Source organism: Sebastes fasciatus, chromosome 16, assembly GCF_043250625.1.
Source record: "Sebastes fasciatus isolate fSebFas1 chromosome 16, fSebFas1.pri, whole genome shotgun sequence".
Lineage (NCBI taxonomy): Eukaryota > Metazoa > Chordata > Actinopteri > Perciformes > Sebastidae > Sebastes > Sebastes fasciatus.
Genome location: NC_133810.1, coordinates 11,576,238 through 11,599,958, shown reverse-complemented (window position 1 = coordinate 11,599,958; position 23,721 = coordinate 11,576,238). Strand labels below are relative to the sequence as shown.

General features: G+C 40.5%; 1 long non-coding RNA gene across 5 annotated transcripts in view; it reads left to right on the top strand.

Annotated features, from left to right (window-relative positions):
• Nucleotides 1-23,721, top strand: part of LOC141752843 (uncharacterized) — a 233,080-nt gene that overhangs the window by 145,354 nt on the left and 64,005 nt on the right. Inside the window, exon 5 of one of the 5 annotated variants that reach the window (XR_012590351.1) lies at nt 16,839-17,276. The exons of the other annotated variants lie outside the window; for them this stretch is intronic. This is a non-coding gene — a long non-coding RNA (uncharacterized LOC141752843). Of the gene's footprint in view, nt 1-16,838; nt 17,277-23,721 lie in introns of those variants that run through there. 5 annotated transcript variants of the gene reach the window in all.

Below are 23,721 nucleotides of genomic sequence, written 5' to 3'. Positions count from 1 at the left end.
ATTTTTGCATTGGCTACAACTAACACACAGGTGATTTACAGATAAAATAATTACTTTGAATAGCACTGAAAGTCTCCCAAAACAGGAATTGTTCGGGGAAAAAGACATAAACAAAACAAAAGATCAAAAAACTTGCAAAGCTGAAAGAGCTCCAAAACAGTGCGCCAGCATCAGCTACTTCTTCGTCATCACAAAATAATGTTTGTTTAGTTCCCCAGTAGAGTCACAACAAAGGAACTGCCTGATACGTTATTTTTATCTTTCACAAACAAGGACATACAGTATGGGAAATGTTAGATGGTGCAACAGATACAGCGTACTGGATTTATGCTCCCTTTTGTGGTTTAATCAGCAGCACTTCGACAACAACTGACCAATGAGTCTGACGAAGTAGGTTGTGGTTGAATCTCTGCTACATGAATCACACTAGTGTTTCAATCCGGGGCAAAGAGGTTTTTTCCCCTCGCTGCTAAGTGAAAAATAAATTAGGAAGGTTGAGTTTCCAAGCAGTTTTATAGCCAAAAACGTTTAGATGGAATTGGCAACAATAGGTGTATGAGTCAGTCATTCATAATGTGACTATAGGGCTGTCAATTGATTAATCACAAATTAATCACACATTTTTTATCTGTTCAAAATGTACCTTAAAGGGAGATTTGTCAAGTATTTAATACTCCTTATCAACATGGGAGTGGGCAAATATGCTTGCTTTATGCAATTGTATGTATATATTTATTATTATAAATCAATTAACAACACAAAACAATGACAAATATTGTCCAGAAACCCTCACAGGTCCTGTATTTAGCAAAAAGAAATATGTTCAAATCATAACATGGCAAACTCAAGCCCAACAGGCAACAACAGCTGTCAGTGTGCTGACTTGACTATGACTTGCACCAAACTGCATGTGATTATCATAAAGTGGGCATGTCTGTAAAGGGGAGACTCGTGGGTACCCATAGAACCCATTTTCATTCACATATCTTGAGGTCAGAGGTCAAGGGACCCCTTTGAAAATGGCCATGCTAGTTTTTCCTCGCCGAAATTAAGAGTAAGTTTAGAGCGTTATTTAGCCTCCTTCACAACAGGTTATGACACGGTTGGATTCTTTAGGTTTTTTTTAGCTTTAAAACTGAGCCTACTACAACCGTAGAATTCACAAGTTGGGTTAATGTGTTGAAGAAATTAGTGGTGTTAAAACAAACTTGTGTTAACTCATTATTATTGCGTTAACTTTGATAGCCCTAAATGTGACACAATCTTCATCATTAAATTAACTCTGTACTTAATTTCTAAATAATCTGAACGCTTTGAATAACTAGATGTAAAAAAACGCAGTAAGCAGTAAGAAAATCTAAAAGTGGGCGATATTGGAGTTACACTCATTGGGTGTAAAGATACAGGACTCTAACGGGACGCATGTGGTGTTCTCTTTCAGTTATATGTGTAAGTAGACAGTTTTTTTTAACACCATTAGAACCCATTTAGCTGATAGCACTTCAGAGCTCTGTTGCTATGAGTTGGATCACTTAATGCAGCTTCATACTGCTAAGTACAAGTCTACAGAGCACATCAGGATCTAAAGTGTGGAAAGTCTGTCTTTTCCACTCAACCCCTCTTTACCATAGCTCCCTTTTTAAATTTTTTTAGGGGGATACAGGGGGGTCTTTAGGGGGAGATAGCATGATATGTCACATAGAAGTGGTGTATGTCATCTGACACCAAGACCTTTAGGAACACCATAAAAAAGTCATGCTGTGATATGGAGGCTTCTGGAAGAATTTCATTTTTTGGCGATTGGATAGTGAGCCCTTCTGTTCTGGAAACTGCTCAGAAACCGCCTTATTATCAATCTACCTAGGGAAGCCATACATCCTCTGAATGCCCAAGGTCTCTAGTTTGTGGCTGTACATTTTCATGAGGCTGGGATTATTCTAGAGGTCACCACAGGTACTATGGGGACTAACATAATCACACATGAATATAATTGGGCTCGTTGGAGTCTCAGCTTCACAGTCATTCCCAATTTATGTAATTCCAAGACTGTTCAGGGAGTATGCAGAAACCATTTTTAGAAGAGGCCAAAATAACACATTTATAATGCATGCATAAAACTGCATTGTTTTTGCCCGAAGCTGCATGTGATTATCATAAAATGGGCATGTCTGTAAAGGGGAGACTCGTGGGTACCCATAGAACACATTTTCATTAACATATCTTGAGGTCAAAGCCCTTTAAAAATTGCTGTACTAGTTTTTCGTTGCCAAAATTTAGCTTAAATTTGGAGCGTTACTTAGCCTTCTTCCTGACAAGTTAGTATAACAAGGCTGGTACCAATGGATTCTTTAGGTTTTCTAGTGTCATGTGATACGATTATCTCAGCTCTAAAACTATCCTCTAAAGCTATAGAGGTATCCTCTCCACCCTCAGGGTGTAGAAGGGAATACCTCCTTAAACGCACCATTACGCAGACATATTTTTATGTTCCATATTTCTCCTATAGGTCCATCTATTCTCCGTTGTAATGTTGTTATCTTGTGTTTCATAGTTTTACCTTTTATGCTTATATGCACCTTTTTTCCTGTTCTTTTATCACCTCGTTGTGCCTTGTTTGACCTTTTTCCCTCCTCTCTTTCTCTTGGTGAGTAATTGAGTGATACCTGTTGCTGCTGTTTAAAGGCCTTTTGGGGGGGGGGGGCTTGTGTTGAATTTTGTTTTGTTGTCAGATTTTAGAGTGCTTGATAAGTTTTTTAATTATAAATGAGCGAGTTACCCCACCCTGAGAGTTGGAGCTGGTTCCCAGGGCTCCGGTAAAGGTCTCATTTGAGCCCCTGGAGTTAAGTCTGATGGGCTCGCGTCAATCAATACGAACCAATCTGAAAACGAATCACCTGGGCTTAATGTCTGTATCTCCAAAAAGTGTGTGTTTAAAGAATTGAGAAGTGAGTGTTGGCTAGGTTTACGATATTATATAATTGGTTCTGTCAGGTCGAGGGTCATTACATTAGTGATAAGGTAAAAGTATATTATTGAACTGAGAAAAAAGAACACTAATAATGAAGTTACGAGGTCAGTGATTCTCTGTGGTTGGGGGGGGGGGATTTTTCACATCCTTTCAACTGCCTGTCTTGATGTGCTGTCACTGCGGTAAGTTCCTTGCGAGTCTACTGCACCAAAGGGCATTATAAACAGCAGAATAAGTGCACGCCCTGGTCCATAGCATCTTAATGTGGCATGCTTCACTGGCACATTCATTCCATACTCCGAGGCAGCTTCGCCCGCAAGGCCACAATCATTTCCCTCAGCGCTGGAGGACACAACGTGACTCTTATTTTACAATCTGTGCTTAAAGAAGCATGAAACATCTCATCAACAGAAAATGGCTGGCAGTGGCTTGTATAGCGGTGTCGTTTTCACCTTCCCTTCCATAACATAGGCTCCTGCGAAACCTTGAAAAGCTGTTTGTACCCTGTGTCCCTTTTTTTTTTTGCGGGCACCAAACGGCTAAGAAGCGTGACGAATCTTAACGCCCAAGTGTCACGGGAGGATTTTGTTCGTGTCCCCTCTTTGTGATAGTTATAAATAACGGTCTGTGTTACTTCACCATCTCCCCCCAGATCTAATGAAGATGAGTGAGTGGTCGCCTTTTCCCATAAATCCCATATTGCATGTCAATGAAATCCATTTATAATATTCCTGTCCTTCTCTCTCTCTCTCTCTCGCAACATCGAGCAACGTTGATGGGATGATCATGGGGCATGTAGCGCATCAAATGCATTTCTGAGCTGCTTTACCCTTTACATTTCTGGGGCACATCCTCACTGACACTCCTCCTATAATATAGGTTTATTGTATAATATGCAGTGCGTATACAAAGCATAGTTTACATACTGCCAGACGTCGTAGTGTCTTCAAGCATTTCATTTTAATGATGATAAACTGTGCAGCGAAGAGGGAGGAGAAGCATGAGATACAGGAAACGGATCACAATTAGGACTTAAAGGACCAGTGTGTAACAATTAGGGGGATCTATTGGCTGAAATGGAGTATAATATTAATAAGTATGTTTTTTTTAGTGTATAATCACCTGTTTTTTTTCTTTATGTGGAACACATACAAATTGATTTTGTAGGATATATACAATTTTCAGTGTATTATTTTTCGTAGGTATAGCTAGTGTATGAGAAATAAATGATAATACAATAATGACAAGAAAATAAACATGGAGCACCTCTAAATAGCTCCGACATGGCTACCTGAGATGGCTATCCATAGAGAGGTTTTTAGCCCAACAAGTGTATTTCAACTCTCAGGCTTATCACCCCCGTCTTGTTCAGCAGAGTGCGGCGGTCAATGAATACTTTAACAAGCAACCTTTAAAGAGTAAATGACTCGGAGTAAACACACCTTGGCGAATAAATAATGCAGGGCGATGTTTTGCTCTGTTTGCTGTGAATGATCGACCAAACTTCAGCACAGACCTCAGGAGAGGTTTTTGCTATATGATGTTGAACTACTTATTGCATGCACTGAGGGGATTCTGCTCTGAGCAAAAAAAAGGGAGGCAGAGAATTTTTTTCCATGATTTAGTTTTCTTCACACTGTATCTCCGGGCGGCCGTGTAGAAGTCGAAGGACGACGAGAGGGATGAGGTTGTTCCGTGGTGACAAAGACGCGTTGTCAGGCTCCTGGGGTTGCTGGAACGCAACCTAAGTTAGAGGGAGTGTGTTAGGATGAAGGATTGCTAGAAGCTGTTGTGAGACTTGTCTTTGGGTGCTCTCCAGTTGTTCTCTAGGCTGTCCAAGCAGGATAAGGGATGGAGTGCCCGACCGGCTGATTGTCAGACCGACTCACTGAATGACGGAGAATGTGTTCATGCCAAACACATTCTGGCAGTTTGTTTGAACAGTTTGCTCGGGCAACAAAAATGCAATACCATTTTGTTTTAGTGTAAAACCATGCAGCTCCATGTAAACATATTCAAAAGAACAGCCTTGTTTGTCCAGTTGGTGACAGAATGTTTCCTACTTATGAATACTTAATGCATTTTTAAAAGGTTTTATGACCCAAAAAGGAGCAATTCTTAAACATAAAAACCACCAAATTTAGAGATACAGGCTTTTTACAATATATATGCATGCCAAATAATTTAATTAAGCCACCTAAAAATGTGCATCCGTGTCTTTGTCCAAGCAGACTGCACATTAGGGGTATAAACAAGATTTGTGCAAATCTGGAAAATGGCCCCAAAATACACAATGTTATACGGTTAAATGTTGTTGATGCACAACTGTCTAGCAATTAGAAATGTTGTGGAAACACATAGACAGCGAAGTCAGAATGATGTAAAATGTGTTGGTGTATGTAGTCAAGGTCAGACGATCACAGTTTGATATTTATATCCAAACTTTTCTTGCTTTCACCACGTGCATTTACAGCATACTGTTATTACATGAGGTTGGGCTGGGTCCAAAGTCATTTACTCATTCACTACTTCCTACTCGCTATCCAGGGAGTTCTATGTAGAGGACTATATAGTGAGCTCATTGGGAAAATGAAAAAATGCTTTCGGTCACTACTCAGGTAATTTTCTCTGCGCCATTGCTGTCACACAATTAAAACATGCCAGATCAACGTCTACCAACATCTCCCGACATATGCCATACTTGCCAACTTCCCGTTTTCAATGCCCTTTCTAGGTTTCCTCCCAGGGTCACAATTCTCCCGTATTTCTCCCGATTTATGACAATTTTTCACACCTTTTTACTCCTTTTCGTTATCTCAACTTGTTTCTGGTCTCTGTACAACGTGTATAAGTCCTACTGTTTCCACCCACACAACGATACCGCTACACCTCATGTTTTTTCCTGGCGGAAATGAGCTGCTTGTGCTATTGCTTTTGTTATTTTCATGTTATTTTCCCCCAGACATCCGCTTTTGTTTTGAAATCCTCCCTATTTTTGAGGTCTCAAGGTTGGCAAGTATAATGTCTCCTAGTGGACCATCCATAGTATATATGGACATGTAATTTTGTGATAAATACATATTGTAAGCTGTTTTGTTGAGTTTGTTGAATTTAAGTTCCCCTTGGTAAGCAGTGATGCAGCCTATATGTCTATGGCTTTTATCGTGAAAGGTAAGAAATAACAGCCGCTGTGAATGCATGGGCAATCAGCATATTTTCCTAAATTAATACGTAAGTAAGTACTTCGGCCGTTTGTGTTGCGCTGCTCTGTTCACATTAAATACATTATTTTTCGCTCCGCAACTCGTGGATTTGTCTCAATCGTGCTGCTCTCTTTCCTCTTGTCCGCCTGCCATTTTTGCCAATGCATGATGGTATACAGTATAGTGCTCGGTTAGTTCGTGCATTGTGGGATACTTTGAGTCCACTATATAGGGTATAATAATTCTCACTATACATTTGGACAGCACTACAAAATGGCGAACTCACTATATAGTCTACTATATCAGGGGTCAGCAACCTTTACTATCAAAAGAGCCATTTTTTGGCCAAAACATAAATAAAAACATCTGTCTGGAGCCACAAAACGTATTTGAGCCTTATAATGAAGGCAACACCGCCTATTAAGTCTAATGCAGTGAGGACCCAGGTGCTAATGGGAGGCAGGACATTGAAGAATCGTCTTGGGGAGATTTGGCTGGAAGCTCTTTTCAGCAGGAGCTTCCAGTGTGTTTGTTCTGGAAATGTCTTTCAATTACTCTTTTTGTTGTTTGCAAATTTTTTCGCCGCAGAAAGCAAACAAATCTGTCCACGCACTATTAAATCCTCCATTTTCCATTTGGAAACCTACTGTCGCTAGGGAAACTCAAGACTAGCCAACACCATTGAGGATTGGCAAAATGAGAGGATAAGTGACGGGCCGTAGACACACGTCGGCTATGACACACAGGTTAGTTTACTGAAATGTTAAAACTTATTTTATTATTCAATGTAGAGGTTAGGAATGCACCAATCCCACTTGTTCAGTCCTGATAGCGATACTTGGGCTTTTCGGTATCAGCCCATTAGTATCGGTGGATCCCTTATATAGGCTAAACATTTTTGCAATTGGAAAATGTAAGAATCACTCTAGGCCTACAACAATGATTAATTAAAGTCAAAATGTTAAAAAATAACCATTATTCATTTCTTTAAATTTTTTGACAAAGCCACAGAAAGCCACTGGAGAGGGTTTAAAGAGCCGCAGGTTGCTGACCCCTGTACTATAGAGTGAGTAGTGAGTGATTTTACATAGCCCTGGATTTGATATGGCGCCCTTCCTTTAGCAATCATCTCTCACTTTGCTCATGTATTGAAAGTAAAAAAAGAAGTCAGCAGCTTGAAGTTCATGCGACAATCCCACTTTGCCTGTATTTAAACAGTGAGAACTCTTTAACATCAGGTTTCAAACCAAAGACAACGAGCTGTCAGCGTGACAGCATCGAGACGAGTGTTTGACTTAAGTGAATCAGTATGCTGTGGAGAGCCAGGACCTCATGGCATCTACTGTGATCCTGGGCCTTGTCTTCATCCAGAGGGTCTCATTTCAGGATGCTTTGGGACGGCAAAGAAGAAAGAGACAGAGTGACAAAGGAAGAAAGATTAATGGAGGGGTGGAGGGAATAAAGGCCAGACGGAGCAGGAATATTACTCTCCCTTGTCTTTTGGATCCTTGCCGCTGTAGTCAAAGGGGCCTTCTGCACTTTTCAACTGTGCCTCCTTATTTATTATTAAAGGTAGCCAGATGAATCTTTCATGGACAGGAAATTAAAGAACACAGTGGAGGAGTACACGGATGAAGGCGGCGATGAAAGAAAGCAACGGGAACAGAAACGAGGCTGAGAGGGCAGCGTAAGAGAAAGGTAATGTGAGAATGAGAGAGGAGAGAGAGAGAGAGAGAGAGGAACAGAGAGCCAATTGACAAAAAGTAAGAGGGACGGGGATGATGTGAGGAAAGCAGACTGAAGGATGACAAAGACCTTGTTTGTGTGTGTCTGTGTGAAAAAGAGGGATAAGGTGTAGATGAAAGGAAAGCACCCTGCTGCCTTGGCCTGATTCACACATCCCCAACGAACAATGGGGAAAGCTTTCACTTGTGTACTGCTTGTTTCACACAGCCAGGATCAATAGCTGTGAATCATGCGGTACATTGTGACATATTTGAATTGATACGGGGGGATTTGGGTTGCATGTGAGGCATTTTTGCAATAGTGTAGATATTTTTTGCTGTCGCTCTCCATGGTGCTGAAAACAAAAACAGTGTCCCAGTGTGCAGGAAGCACACAGTACCACCCTAGCAACAACAGGCAACCGCTTCACAACATCTTGCTAAACACATAGAACACCATAGAACTGTAATGATTAATCGATTGGGATGATTAATGATTAATGGAATCAATGGGATTTTTCCATTGGCTTTTGGATTATTGTAGTAAATAAAGCTCTGTGGCAAACAAACGTTTATGATACTTACATTTAATTTTTTTAATTTTTGCATGAGCGTGAGTATAGACAACGAGGCTGTGAAGGCGGACGAGTCGGCGTGATGACGTTTAGTAGTCTCATTTAGCCACTTGTTAGCGACCGCCTTTTTCAAGACATGTAAAAGCTTCAAAATTCACGAGTGGGCTATGTATTGATTTATTTTATGTCGTAGAACAAAACATTAAAATCTCTTATGCTTGTGTTGACCGCAGACCTTATTTCAGGCATCTAACCCAAAACCCATTCAAGAAACCCATTGACTTCCAGACGAGGGAGTCGGAAGTGCTAAATGGCTAACTCATTTCCAGGTTTTAGGACTCATTCCTGTAACACTCTATAGCAACCACATGGCAACAGCCTGGTGAGACTCTGGCAACATATAACGATGAGGGTATGTAGACACAACCCAGCAGCCTTGTAAACCAGGCTTAGTTACCAATCCAGCATCACACTACAATCTTGGTGCCAAGAATGACTGCGTCTCGCACCTGCACCGAACAGGTCGACGGCTCAACGCAGGTGCGTTACATAATATTTTGGTCACTTTATTTAGTGAAGGCCAAACTACTGTATATAAACCTTCCTTGAATCACACATTCATCTTCATTGATGTTTTATGTCTTCTTTGAAGATTAATTATTACCAGCTCTTTAATCCACAACAGATAGTAGCCTATACAGAAGGCCTTTTTTCCTTTACTTTAGTGACTCTCTTTACAGCCATCTGAAGGCAACAGGTATCTGTTTCATCTGCACTCTCGAACTGGAGAGATGTCACTCACTGCAAAGCCACAATTAGGCACGGCAGATCTGAGGGTTGAATTTTGTGCAACTTAAAGTAAATGGCTACTTTTTAAAAAAGTCTTGTATTACTTTGGCAGCTGTGCATGTGACTGTGCGTGTATGGGAGGAATCTTGAATGTACAGTTTTAAGAGCTGCACTGCAAATTTGGTTGTACAATGTGTGCAATGACAATAAGGACATTTTATTCTAGTCTAAGCACCAGACTGTTGCAAAATAACCACTGAAACAATATGAATATTACAGGCAACTGTTTGTTCCCAGATTGCCGGCAATCATGTTTGAAAGCAACAGTCAAATCTGGCATAAAAAAACAACTTAAAATGAGTCATCATCTGCTCTTGGCAGTATGTATGAGCTGTTGTTTTCATATTTGAAGCTCTGCATATCTCAGACAACTGTGAGTTTCCTCTGAGGAAAACTCTACACAGGCTTCCCAAACTATCATGACTGGGAGAGCCCTGTGTTTAAAGGGAATGAAAGAAGTGAATGCGAGCCTGTGACACGCCTACCTATAATGTATGATAATGTATTTGTTCTGGTCCCACCCCATATCAAAGTGCACCATAGGTACTTTTTTTCCACATATACTGTAGTAGTTCCCCTTTAAACTACTACGTCTGCAAAAATGTAAGTTTTTTGCATAGTTTTTCTTGAGGAGTTCAGTTGTGTTCTTGTACAAAACATCATATAACAGTTGTCTTTAATTTATTGAAGAAAAGGCTCTGCATTCTACTGCTGGACAGATCAAGATAGATGTTATGTTCTTAACAGCCATAAATATATATATAGTATTTCAAGACTCTGCTGGTTCCCTCCCTGAGGCATCAGAAAAGAACACAAACTATTAAGTCCTCAGATGAAACTCTATAAAGTAAGCTATTGTATGGGAAACTTCCATTTCACCCAGCCATAAGCCAATAGATCAATACTGTGCTGTGTTTTTTTTCTTTCTTCATCATGAAATATGATCATAGTGTATCACAGTATGTGGCATCCATACACACCACATCTGAGAGCACTGGGAGCTCTGTGGAGAGTAACCACAGCCAACAGCCCATACATCATAGATCCCATAAAGTAACATGGTCCCCAAGTATTACTCGCTCAGAGGAGGAGGGGGGGATGGGGCATCTTTGGAAAAAGGCAAGCTTCAAAAGCAACAAGCCAGTACATCTATTACTCTTTCAGCTGTAGGCCCATAAAAACATCAGTCTATAAGTATTTCTTGAGAGGGTGGTAGGGTGGTCTCAGTGGATAAAAGAAACAAAGGAAATCAAACTTTTTAGTTTTATGACCTTAATAGGTGTGTGCTGCATTTACACCCGTATAGGGCAGGGAACAATTATAGTTTGCATTTTTTCATGTTCATCGTAATGAAGAAACTCAGCGCAACCTCTTTCATGTGTTTTTAATTTAATTTAATTGTTTTCGGATGATACTGTTCTACGTTATATCATATATTTGACTGCAAAGATGCTCTTAGGATAAATCATTGGATTTTTCACATTTCATGTTTTTTTATAATTACCATAATAATAATTAGCAAGCATTATTAACATAACATAACATTATTTATGCAGGTTTTCTGCTGAAAAAAGAAAAGATACACCAACAAACAACATGAAAATGCTGTTTTCAATAGTTTTATTATGGATTTGGCCTATTTGAATCATCAATATACTATCTTATTAGGCAGAAATACCTATAAAATATGAAGGAAAAATGTATATATATATATTTTTTTTTAATTTCTCTCATATAAAAAGTATCCCATAAGGCAGTGATTCCCAAAGGTTGGGTCAAAACCCACAGCTGGGTCGCAGGGGATTTTATTAGGGTCGCCAAATCAATTTTCTTCTAGTCTTTTATTTAACATTTATATCTGCAGTACACCGTTGTGCCACATGAGAGAGCCTGAATGTTCGTATTGTTCTGATAATTGCAGCCTACTTATAATCTTTGAATGTAATATGAAAGACTATAGCGTACATTCTGTTTGTTTTACTGATGGTCAGGAACGTTCATTTATGCAGCACACTACCACTCCTGTGGCTTGTAAAGTCACACCGTCCTAGTAGCACTGCCTTTTTGCAAACCCATGGATCTTGATCTACGGAGCAGCGGGGGTACAGCAGATGTTTGGGGAGTCAGCTGGAGTTATGGCCTGAGGGACTGCCGGCAAAATTGCTGTTAAAGTGCATCATTTGTCTAAAGACATGAGTTAGTTTTTGCTGTGTTGCTTTTCTTGTTTTATGGTCCCAACAGTTATAGTCGGTGTGTTAAGATCTTTTAAAGGGAAAAGTCAAATAATTAGCACTCAATACTGTGTATTCAAATTTAAAACAGTGTCCTTGATGTTCCACTTTTTTGCCTGTGGCTCCAACTTTGAGTCAGTTTCTTTAAATACAGCTTAGAGTGTGGGGGAAAATAGTGGGTGAGGCAGCGAGGCTACGGTGCTCCTGTGCTCACAGGGTGGAATAGATGCTGCTTAATTGAAGTTTTGCTGTATAGTGAGAGAAGAAACGGAGAAAGAACCATCCTGCCAAACTGAACATTTGCTAATTATGAGATTAGATTTTATGACTGGATACCCACCAACTCTCTTTATCAGTCCTGGGCCTCTAGTTTGACAGTGGTAGCTAAAAATATTATCAGCAAACACAACAGTTGTTGGCAGACAAGCAGCTTTATCTGTAAAGCTAGCACCGAACAGACAACAAGGTGAGGCTAATTAAAAGTTGTGTGGGTCTCAAAAGGTACTGGTATCATAATCATAACCATTATGTTATCCATTAAACTTTCAGTTTACCATTAAGATCGACCAGCCTTCAGACAAAACTATAGACTGTATATAAGAAGTGGATGTAGTCACCGTGACGTCACCCATTGGACTGATATACAAAACCATTTTTACATCTGTCTGACTTACGAGATCTCTTTTGATGGGTGTTTGTCATGTAAAAGGTTTTCCAACCGTGAAGACAACCTTTTGACCATGTCATTTAATATACCGGGATTTATTTACTTCAACAATTTCAATGGGGAAATGATTTGACATGAATATATTACCTGAAATCATTGTGAAACGTGTCTCTCTTGATTTGGATCTTTGGTAAACATGAACAGATTAATTGTCAAACATTCCTAGACTCGTAATCAATCTGACACAAACCCAACCTATCATTAAGCCAAGTGTCATTAAGCATTCCACCTGAATGTGACATTTGGCTGAATCATAATTGATTAGGGCATGTTTTGTATTTGTGAGATAGGGTAAACAGATGAAAATCAAAGGAGCCAGACGCTGAGATGGAGCATCTGCCAATCTGACATTTAGTTGGCTCACTGTCTAACCACCCGTAAAGGGCTGTTTGTTTGCATGTCTGTTTTTCCGCATTGGCAGGTTTGTCTGTGCAGAACTGTGTGTGTGTGTGTGTGTGTGTGTGTGTGTGGACCTCATGGGTAAAGAGCCCTGAGCTCACATACGCAAATCTTGGTCTCCCAAAAATGTAGTTAAATGAAGTGATGTATTAAAATGCAAATATATGCTCTGTGGATGAAAAGTGAGAGAAATGTCCTCCAGCCACAAAAGTCTTACATGAAGGAGACACAACTATTGGCACTGTGGCTAGCATAAATTTAAAGTCTGCAAAAGAGCTCATTGCTCTATGTGCCAATAAGAAAGGCTCTCATAGCAAAGGGTGCACTACAGTATGCCACAAACATTACTAGATATGCACATGTATATTGACCATAAAGATATATGGTATAACTAGTTGATTGTCGATAGATCATTTGGAGCGGAGGCATAAAAAGTGGCTCAAAAAAAGAGCCATTCCATGCAGAATCTTAAATATGAAGAAAAAAGTCCATATACTTTCCAAGTATATAATTCTTTAAACATTACTTAACATTCTTTCATTTCAACTTCTCAAATATGACAATATCTTTTTTTTCTGTTTTATGATTTTAAGTTAAATACCTTTTGTTTTTTTAGCTGTTGGTCAGACAAAAGCAATTTGAAAATGTCATCTTGAGCTCTGGTAACTTGTGAGGGACATTTTTCAATATTATTTGCATTTGTTCAGAGTGAACAACTAATCAATGAATTGAAAAAACATAGTTGCAGCCGAAGTGTGCTCCCACATACATGTGAAAAAAGCATTAACAGATAATGAACCTATAATTGCTGACATATATACTGTACGGTAACTCTTGCTGGGTTATATTATACTGTATGTGCTCTGTTGCATTTGGCTTTGGTCTTACATATTCAATGTATCTGTGGGCTGAATGTTCATGCTACACTGCTTTTCATTCAGGCTGGTATGCATTAAGACTCATGAGATAATAGCCAAAGCCACTTGAATACTGAGCGCTCCTCATTCAGTGTAGAAAACCTTCCACTGTAACACAATATCCAAGTTACTTCACAGAGAATGTGGAGCTGTGAAACTCTGTGGTCGCTTTATGTAAATCGAACCCCCTTTTTCTTTTGCAACTCAATTCCCTTACTTCGTCTTTCATCCTACATATTTTCCCTCATTACAACCGCTACCTCTCTCTTCTTCTTGGTTGCATTTTGGTTAGTTTATTCCCTCTTCCTCTGCCTTTTCCTTCTCTGTTTCTATCACTCTCACCCTCCCTCTCTTGGTTCCTCCTTTTCGCCGTCTCTCCCATCATTCCGCCTCTTTCTTTCCCACCTCGCTCCTCTCTATGTCTAATGACATCTCAGCTTCCTCCAAACAGAGAGTCCATGCCTGTAATGGCCTGGACCATAACGAGCTCATTTAAAGGAGTGGAACAGAGGGAAGCCATTGCTGTTCTGACAGACAGCCATTTAAGAGCCGTCTACTGAGGTGTCTACACTACGGGCCCCCTGTCAACCCGCCAACCAGCTGGCCAGCCAGCCATCTCTTTTTCTTCCTCCCGCTTTGAAACGTCTCCTCCCTCATTTTCCCACTAGTTTCCTCCATCTTTAAAAAATCTCTTCAACATGGTTGATTTTCTATCTTTCCGCTCTTCTACCCTCGTTCTCTGCCAATCACTCCTCTTCCTTTTTCCCCTGAATCTCTCTTTCGTAATCCCTGCCCATCATCGGCAGCTCCGTCGCTCTTGGCCTGATGATGACATATGAACCCGGATCTCCTAATTGTGGAGCTCAGTCTCGCAAAGTCATGCTAAAAACCATTTGCCATAACGAATGGAGCCCTCGTCATGCCAATGAGAACTAATGGTCCTTTTATTGCGGGATTAATCTCAATGGCTCTGTTGTCCATTGGCTGGCCGAGAAGTCTCTCATCCATCAGCGCGATGGAAGCTGGCTGGAGAGGAGGGGAGACCTGAGATGATAACCTCCCTGATCCCCAGCAATTACTCTGGGTCTCACCCTGCTCTTCAAGCCCTCTCATTGATCTTTGATAGTTACGACTGTATGTACGTCTCGTTCCAGCTCTCTGACTTTCTATTGCCCAGATATTGACTGTTATTGTCCTGAGGTGCTACTACCTCTGCCAACCTTCTGTTTGTTATTCTGTCTTTATCTGTTCTCCCTTTGGCCCCTGTTTTCTATCTTCATCTGAACTAATTCGGGTTTGATTGCTTGATTTGTTTTTTTTCCCCATTTTTATTGCTTATTATCGGTTTAATGAAGACTGCTAATTATGGAAGATGGAATAACGTGGAAAGGATTTAGAAAGGTAGGGATTTATTTCACCAAAGTCATCAAAGGCCTTTTTAAACACTTTGACTTGTTGAAGGAGGAGAAGAACAGGTGTAACTAGTAGGATTAATTATGGTTTCATATTCCATTTTAGTTTCCCAGTAAGCCGTGCCAGTGGTGAGCCAGCATGCACAATATCCAACACGGTCTCGCGGCAGTTTGTGAAATAGTCACGAAATGTAATCTATTTGCACATAGACACAAACTTCCCTTTTTTTTGTGACGCTCAGCACAACTTTCAACAACCTATTTTTTGTGCGTCTTCCTACGAATGTCCAGCAACAACACGTGTGTCAATTTCCACTCCAGTCTTTTTAAAATAAAACTACTTAGCTAGGTTAAGGAAAAGATGGACTTGGTTAGATTTAGGCAACAAAACTACTTGGTTAGGTTTAGGAAAAGATCGTGGTTTGGGTTCAAATGTGCCGTAACTTAAGTACAGAACTTACATGACAAATTAATCATCGTTGACTTCTTTTTTTCACACGGGACACGAACACTGGTCTCCTGGGCGAATGCATGGTGTTTTTTGATGTTCGCCACTTTATACTTCCCGGTTCACAATTACATAGATTACATAAGAATTGATTTTGTGTTGACCATCACGATAAAAAAATGGGAAATTCGTGTCTATGTACACAAATCAATACATTCAATTTCATGACTATTTCACAAAATGTTGTGCGACTGGGCTGCAATATCAGGGCTCTGTAACACATAAATGGAATCCAGCCATTAGTCAAACATTGATTTTGGGCAACTTAGGGGCAAGAGTAAACACAATATAGACAGATTCACATCTTAAAAAATGTGTAAATAAAGCACACAGAGCAACATTAGTTTTCATTTGGAGTTGTGTTTCCTAATTTTCACTCTCCTTTTAGCTTTATTTTGGTCTCCACCAACACCGAAGGGCAGTATCTGGTTCTTTGGCCGCTAAATGCGACACTGTGTTCACCAGCTAGACACTAACTTTGTCTGTGGTGCTGGGGAAGGAGTTCAGTGGGTTTATCAGAGCTTTTGTTTTACTGAAAACTGCTGCTTGACAGAGGTTAGAGGGAACTGCAGAGTTTGGTGGTTTGCCACAACCATCGACCCCTTTGACATAACACGTCGTTGGATCCATTGTCAATATAAAAGTATTGATTAGTGCAGCTTTAATTACACCTTTGCTTTTTCTGCTGTGACATGTGAATGTGTTTGGCATAAAGAAAAAAAAAAAAGCTCAATAACCCTCTTATTTAGAACAAGATAATAACCATGCAGTGAAAGAGTTGGTTAAGCCCGATGTCAGGACTTCTTCATCACCCACTCGTTATAGACTAAACCAACCGACGCCAATTTGGTTGAAACTGGATGTGTGGGACGTGTTGGACTGCAATATTCAGTCCTGCATTTCTTTTAATGTTTGTCTCAGTCCGAGCGGGGCTTTGTGCAAGCCTCTCTTGTCATGCTTTTGAACAACAACAACACATTAAATGTTCTCTGCCCTTTGCTAATGAAGTGTTGAGCTATTTCTGATCCAATTAAAAGCTAGTTTGTTGTCTGAGCTTAGGAGAAGTTACTGGAGCTGATGAGACGCATCTAGTTGGGACTTAGAACATTCAAAGGATATTAGATAAACTCTTTCCCCTGTGAGGGAAGTTGTTGGATTTCATCTGAAAGCATCACTGGTGCTGTACAAAAACATACATTTAATGTTTTTGGACTAAATAATTTTGGAGAAATATAAAATACTGTGTAATAACTTAGCCCACAGATTTCTGGAACTGTACTGGGAGGAAGCTGAATACTTTTTCCTCCCTCTCCTCTCCTCTCCAGACTCTCCATATTCTCCTCCTTCTCTCCTGCCAAGTTTCCCAGCACGCCTCTCAACTCCCCCAAGACTTCCCCTCTTTCATGGAATTACCTACTCGCTTTCTCTACTTTATCTCGCCTCTCTTTGGAGTTTCACTGCCCTCACTTCTTCTAGCCATTGCCTAAATCCTCGTACCTACTTTGCCAGCCTCGTCTCGCGCTCCCACTCCCTCTCTTGCCCAGTCAGGGTTGCCTGTGGTTTTATTACTCTGGCAGCTGCAGTATGATATCGACCTCCCTCCACCTCCGAGTAAGCCTCTGCTAATAGAGAGACGGAGCGGTGGAATGACCAGGAGCAGGTGGACCGACCTCGGTCTCAGTGTAACAGCAGGGGGCACTCTTCAGCCTTCGCTGCCATTTGTTGCTGTCGTTGCCAGCTTGTGTGTGAATAAAGTGGGCAGAAGGAGAACAACAATGCTGCAGCTTTGTGACTGTTAGTGTGCTTTAAATGTGTGTATGTGTTGTGTGTAGTGTGTGCTCATGCATGGCAAGTCTGTGTCCTTTGCTGTACATGAGAAAAGGGCAAAAGCTTAGTGGGAGAAAAGCAGAAGATGGTGTTGATCTCTCATTAATATGTATGGCCTGCTGTGTGTGTGTATGTCTTCTGTGTTTTCTCGAGCACATGTGATGAAATCTAAGGTCACGTTAGAAACTGCGGCGAAGTCAAGTGTGTGTAAATTGAGTGGGGGAATATTCGTTTATAGTCCATGTTACACACTAGGGGATGTTTATGCACAATATCAGTATGAACAGTTTAAGAATCTCGCACATCCAAGTAAGAGAAGGACTCTGTTTTTATGAGTCAACGAAAGCAGTTTAGATCTTAAACCAGCAGCATATGATGGTAGTTTAAGTCGGTCTTTGTTTTTTGTGTTCCCTAGGAGTCTCTTAATTAATTCAAAATAGCAGAGCAGCCGCATTTTCATCGTGAGATCTGAGTGGGATTTGGATGAATGAGATTTTGTATAAAAAACTTAAAACATTTGTTCAGTAATCCATTCTCGTTTTAACTGACTTGATCCATCTGCTTAGTCTCGCATACTTTCAACTCAACTGAATTACTATACCTTCATATTTGGCATTCAGACAGTCTGAAGTGATTGGCAGGTTACACTGAACCATCAGACAGTTTGGCGGATCGCATTTCTCGTTGATGTGATTTTCTACGGCAAGGCCAGATCCCTTCTCACTGGATTGATATTAGAAAGCCTCAAGGCTGACTGCTTGGACGTATCTCAAGGTGATTGTTCATTCTGCAGGTTCTTTATCCTGGGAATGGATTTAGAGGCACATTTGGACTTTACTTCAAAATTAAAAAACTCTAGGACAATGGACAAGATGGTAAAAACAATGATTGTTTTACCAATTTGTCCAAGATGACAGAAAGTACAACATAATTTACTACAGAATATGGTATAATTTGCTTTATAATGTACTTACTGACGATAGAAACAGTTTTGAAATATAAATTCAAGCTTGTCTAAATCCTTCTCAACATCAAATGGAAGTCTATATATATTATATATATATATATACCTGGATTGTCACTCTAGCTTTAAAAATGAGTCCTCTACAACCCCAAAAAATCTCAAGTTACTTTAATGCGTTAAAGAAATTAGTGGCGTTAAAACAGATTTGCGTTAACGTGTTATTTCCACGGAGGAAGTTTTGAATTCCTACAGCTGGCAAACACTTTTTCCTGTTGCAAGACATTTCCTGTGAGGTGACAAGCTCCTGATGGTGAGAAATAATAGGCGAAAAAATCCAAAATGTCACGGTGGGATACTGTACGTTTGACATTAAAGACCTGCTTCCCCTCTGCTTTCTCCGGCATTGAAAACTCGCTCTGAAATAAAATGAAACTCAAAAGCGCGCCTTCCAGCTAAAATAATAATATCACAAAGAGCACTCTTCTTTTCCTTTCTGTTCATCAAGATACCGCCCTTATCACAGTGCTTTCAGACTTTTGTGATTACGCTTTGATTTTCACGTCAGCCTCTTTTGTTGCTTGGGCTGCATGTCTTCACTCCATTAATTTAGGAAACAAATTAGGCTAATCGTTATCAGGTTCATCACTTTTTATGACCTCATCATTATACTGGAAGAGGCTCTAATTGTGACGGGATCAAGGTGTTTCCTGTCTATTACAGTTTAATGGCTGTTATATATAGCTTGACTTTGTGATGGGTGCCAAACACATACTGTATGAGCCAGTGCTGACACAAAGCTATGAACCCTCAGTGCTTAGTATGCCTGATCTTTTCTATGTATACTCCTATCTATGGCCATGTGTATCGATGGTGATGTCAGTGGGAAAGAGGCAAATAGCTCTGCCAGAAAACTCCAGTTCTGATTCTTATGCATTCAGCAGGATTTGTGTGACTGTGTGTATGTATGCAGATGTATGAACACATACTGTACATACTTGTCTGCTTGAGTATATGTTTATTTAGGCACCTTGATGCTTCAGTGACTCATGCACCTTTCTGCTTGAGCAGCAACATGGTTTCTCACAGTGTGACTCCAATTCCGCTTCCATGCTGGTGCCTTAAAGGGATCGTTTGGGTGTTTTGAAGTGGGTTTGTATGAGGTAGTTATCCATAGTTAGTGTATTACCTACAGTAGATGACTGTCGGCACACCCCCAGTTTGGAGAAACAGACAGAAGTACCAGCAGAGGAGCAAATCAATTTACTGCTATGGACGGGGACAGCAGCAAAACATATTTTAGCCACTTAAAAGGAAAGCTAACCTTCAAAAAATCAATATAATTTTAAGTATATTTAGAATATCTTCACCACTTTATCTTGCCATCAGACAGCATTTCTGACAGGGAACTGAAGCCGTTATCTATTCTTTCTTCAAAGCCACCAGACTTCTTTGATAAAAACAGACGTTTTACCTCGCAGAACACGGAAGTTGCTGCTCTTCCGCTGCCTCGATCGGTTATTTTGTCTGTGTTATTTTGTGACTCTGGTGTTTTACGGTTAGTTCGGATTCACCAAAGTCACAAAATAACACAGACAAACTAACTGATCGAGGCAGAGGAAGAGGAAGAGGAAGAGCAGCCACTTCTGTGTTGTGCGAGGTAAAATGACTGTTTTTGTCAATGGAGTCTGGTGGATATTCAGTTCCCCGACGGAAAGGGCTGTCTGACGGCAAGGTAAAGCGGTGAAAATATTCTAAACAGAGCGTGCACTTAAAACTGATATATCAAATTTTTAGGTGGGCCTTTCTTTTCGGTGGCTAATATACATTTTGCTGCTGTCCCTGTCCACAGCAATACATTGCTTTGCTTCCTGTCTGCTTCTCCATACTGGGGGTGTGCTGACTTCCATCTACTGTTGGTAATACACAGACTTCGGATAAGTACCTCATACAGCCCCACACAAAATCCGAACTATCCCTTTACTGAAGAGCTTAGCAAGAGGGAATCGGTCATCCCACGGTCAGATCCGTCTTGCTTAAGTTGTTTGCATAATTCCCTGCACTGCATGCAGATTGAGACACTTGCAGTATAAAAGCTGTTTTTACAAAAAGCCCATTCAAAGTTATGTTTAGAAGATTAAATGTATTTTTCACATCTTATTTTGTATGTGACATTTTTTTTCTTTTAAAAACAAATCTTATTTATAACTCTTCAGAGTAACATTACATGTCCTGTTTTTACAGAACCTAAGGGTGAAATGATTCCTTACCATTGCAGCCACACAAGTGGAGTGGGACTGAAAGTAGAGACCTGGGCAGAGAGTGCAATGCTGGGAGACTTATATATCTATGTGGGAATACAAATACCCATGACTCATCGTCATCCATCAGCACACCTAATGGATGCTACATTCTTTCCTGATGGATATTTGCTATTTAGCAACAACAAAAAAGAAGAATATTAGATGCCTTATCAAGCCACAGTTTTCATTTGAGGCACTTTTTCTCATTTTGGCCACCACAGGTCTTTTTTTTTCTTCTGCTTTTTTTTGCCAGTAAAGCAATCTGGATGATATAAACTGTTAGACAGTTTCTACTTGAAATTAAACATAACCAATATGCTATTGAAAAACATGCAAAACGAGGCACAGACTTTATTGATCGTAGTTAGTCTGCTCAATACTGTTGGCTCAGCATACAAGCCAGTAATGAATAACCCCGCCATTGGTGACAAGGAGGCTGAGTAGTTAGACACGCAATTCTATACTGGAAAAGGTCATAGACTTAATCATTAGAATAAGCAGTGGGACCACCAACAAGTACTGAGAAAGTACCCTTCAGCAAAACATCCTTTTGTCAATGTCTTTCTTAGGTCATATAATGAATGGGTGAATTCACAAGTTCAGTAAATGTTGAACTAGATAGAACTTTTTTTTCCCCTTCGGATCCCCTTTAAAGTTTTATTTAATCGGTGAACTGCACCCAATATGATGGTTGTCAGGCTATTAAATAGGCGTTATCGGCCGCTAATAAGCACCATAGATGTGGGTCAATGGGGGCCTATTACACCTAATAGTAGGTTTTATCGTTCATTGAAATGGTATATCACCGAAAAAGGAATAAAAGAACACGACAGCGAGTAATTATTAGCAGAAGCGGCAGTCAGGCGCTGTATTACAGACAGTCTCATTTTCACTTTTGAAATGTAGTTATTTTAAACCAAAACACAATGTTTCCCCCTAAACTTAACTAAGTGGTTTTAAAGAAGCCTTTTCGTTTGTGCTCAAAAACGTGACGTTTCATTCAGTTTTACAACATGTTAGAATGCGTTGCTTTTAAATTTCGCTTTCATTTTTACAACGTAGTAGGCGTAACCAACACGTTCTCACCCCAACCTGTCACATAACGCCGCTTTGTCCCGCCACACGGCATCAAAACCATATAGTTACCCTTGGCACCACTTTAGGATTAGGCAATAAAATCACTATAGTTAGGTTCAGGAAAGAAATACATGGTTGGGCTTAAAACTACTACATTTGTAGAGTAAAAGTGACGAAAAAAAATGAACGCCTGGTGTGTTTCATACCGGTACTGAACGCTGACAGCCGTGACAAAGCCCCGGTATTTAACGCCCTGGGAATGAGAACGGGCTGGTGTAGTAGGCCCCTATTGACCCACATCTACGTTGCTTATAGCAACGATGACACCTATTTAATCAGCCACTGAGCAGCTGCACTGGAATCAGTGGGGGGGAGTGCTTTGTTCAAGGTCACCTCAACAATAACGGTTGAGTGAAGTAGTTAGTTATTCACTTTCCAGACATAAATTTCCTCACCCGGTCCAAGGACGTGAACAAAATGTTGTAACTTCTGTCTCTCTTAATCCCGCTGGTCTCATTTTTGCACTCCTGATGTATAAAATGTATCCGATCAAAAAACTGCAATGAATAAAATGAATAGAAATTCACCTCGTATTTCTGTGATCCCCTGTTTTTCCCATTTGCGCGTATAGAGATGTCTAAGCCATGGGCAATTGAAATGACTTTCTGGTTACTGAACCGTGTTTTGTTAAAATGCATTTCAGCCGGAGTTCTCACCTACCTTCAGCAGCCTTCACTAGCCCCGAGGTAGCTGTCAAGCCGTACCCATCTTCGCACCTGAACTGCTACAACAGACAGTTTGGTTAAATGCCAGGCTCTGCTGTAGGCCATTGTATGCGTGTGGTGTCGGTGCGCGCACTCTGGGCCCGTGTGCACGGCAGGTAGGGCACGAAAATGCATTATTGATAGTGTTTGAGGTATGCAAAGCAAAGCAAGGAACCTCTTTGATCTCTCATAGACGCCGTGTCGCCTGCAATCTCCCTCAGAATCAGTTATGTGCACACAGCACTGGGAGGCAAGAGCCACAAATTTCTCCTTGATCACTTCTCCCTTTTATCTTTTTTTTTTCCCCTTTCTTCCTCTTTTTTTTCCATTTAGTAGATACTGCCCAAGGAACAATTGTTTTGGTATTTGTCTTGCTCTGTCATTGGGGAAACAGAGAGAAGGAGTGTGAGAAGAGAAGAGAAAAAAGCCATTATGATTCCTCCGGTAATTGTGGAACGATTGAAAATTGAACTGGGGAATTTGCTGCCAATTAACTGTATATTCATAAGGTACTCTTATCACCGGAATTGAATTTACATGCAGAACGATGCAGCATGTGTTGGAACAGGGGGCATAATTGCAAAGCACGGCCAAGTGAGTTATGCAAATGGTGCTCATTTCCCCACAAATTTGAAGTGACTTAGCCTCTACCCATATTCATACAATGCCTTAATAACTTAAACATAAGGTAGCGCTGCTGTAATTGCTGTGCCAGATTAAAGTTTCGAGTGCTTAGGTGAAAGAAAATGAATGTCCCCGAAGGCAAAAAGCAGAAGACGAAGTGAAGAGAATAAACAAAAAGCACTCAAAACTACCGGGTCGGATATTTCTAACTGTTTTGAAGGGCTAATGTGGGTTTTCCCGAAGATTAGCTTCAAAACGGCACACATGCTCTTTGAAAGACTAAACTTTATGGAGCGTAGTCGCAGTTACAGACACATACCTGTCTGCGAAGCGAGATTAGGAAGGTAGATATAGCGAGCAACACCTGCGGCCCGCTGTGGTCGCCGGCTATGTGTGTTTTACCCACAGGTATGCGACAGTGAAGAGATCAAGCTTATCCTTTGTGACAGTCACTTTTAAGTCCTTTTCGAAACTGGGTGGTTCAATTTACCACCGTCGCCTCCCTGCGCCCCACTCCAATCGCTGACACACACACACACACTCACACACTCCTCTGATAGGCTGTTGGACAAACCATTGACCTTCACTTTGCAATCTCCGAGGTCGATCAGTAGGCCATTCTTCCACGTAATGTTTACATCTCTGTGGGCTA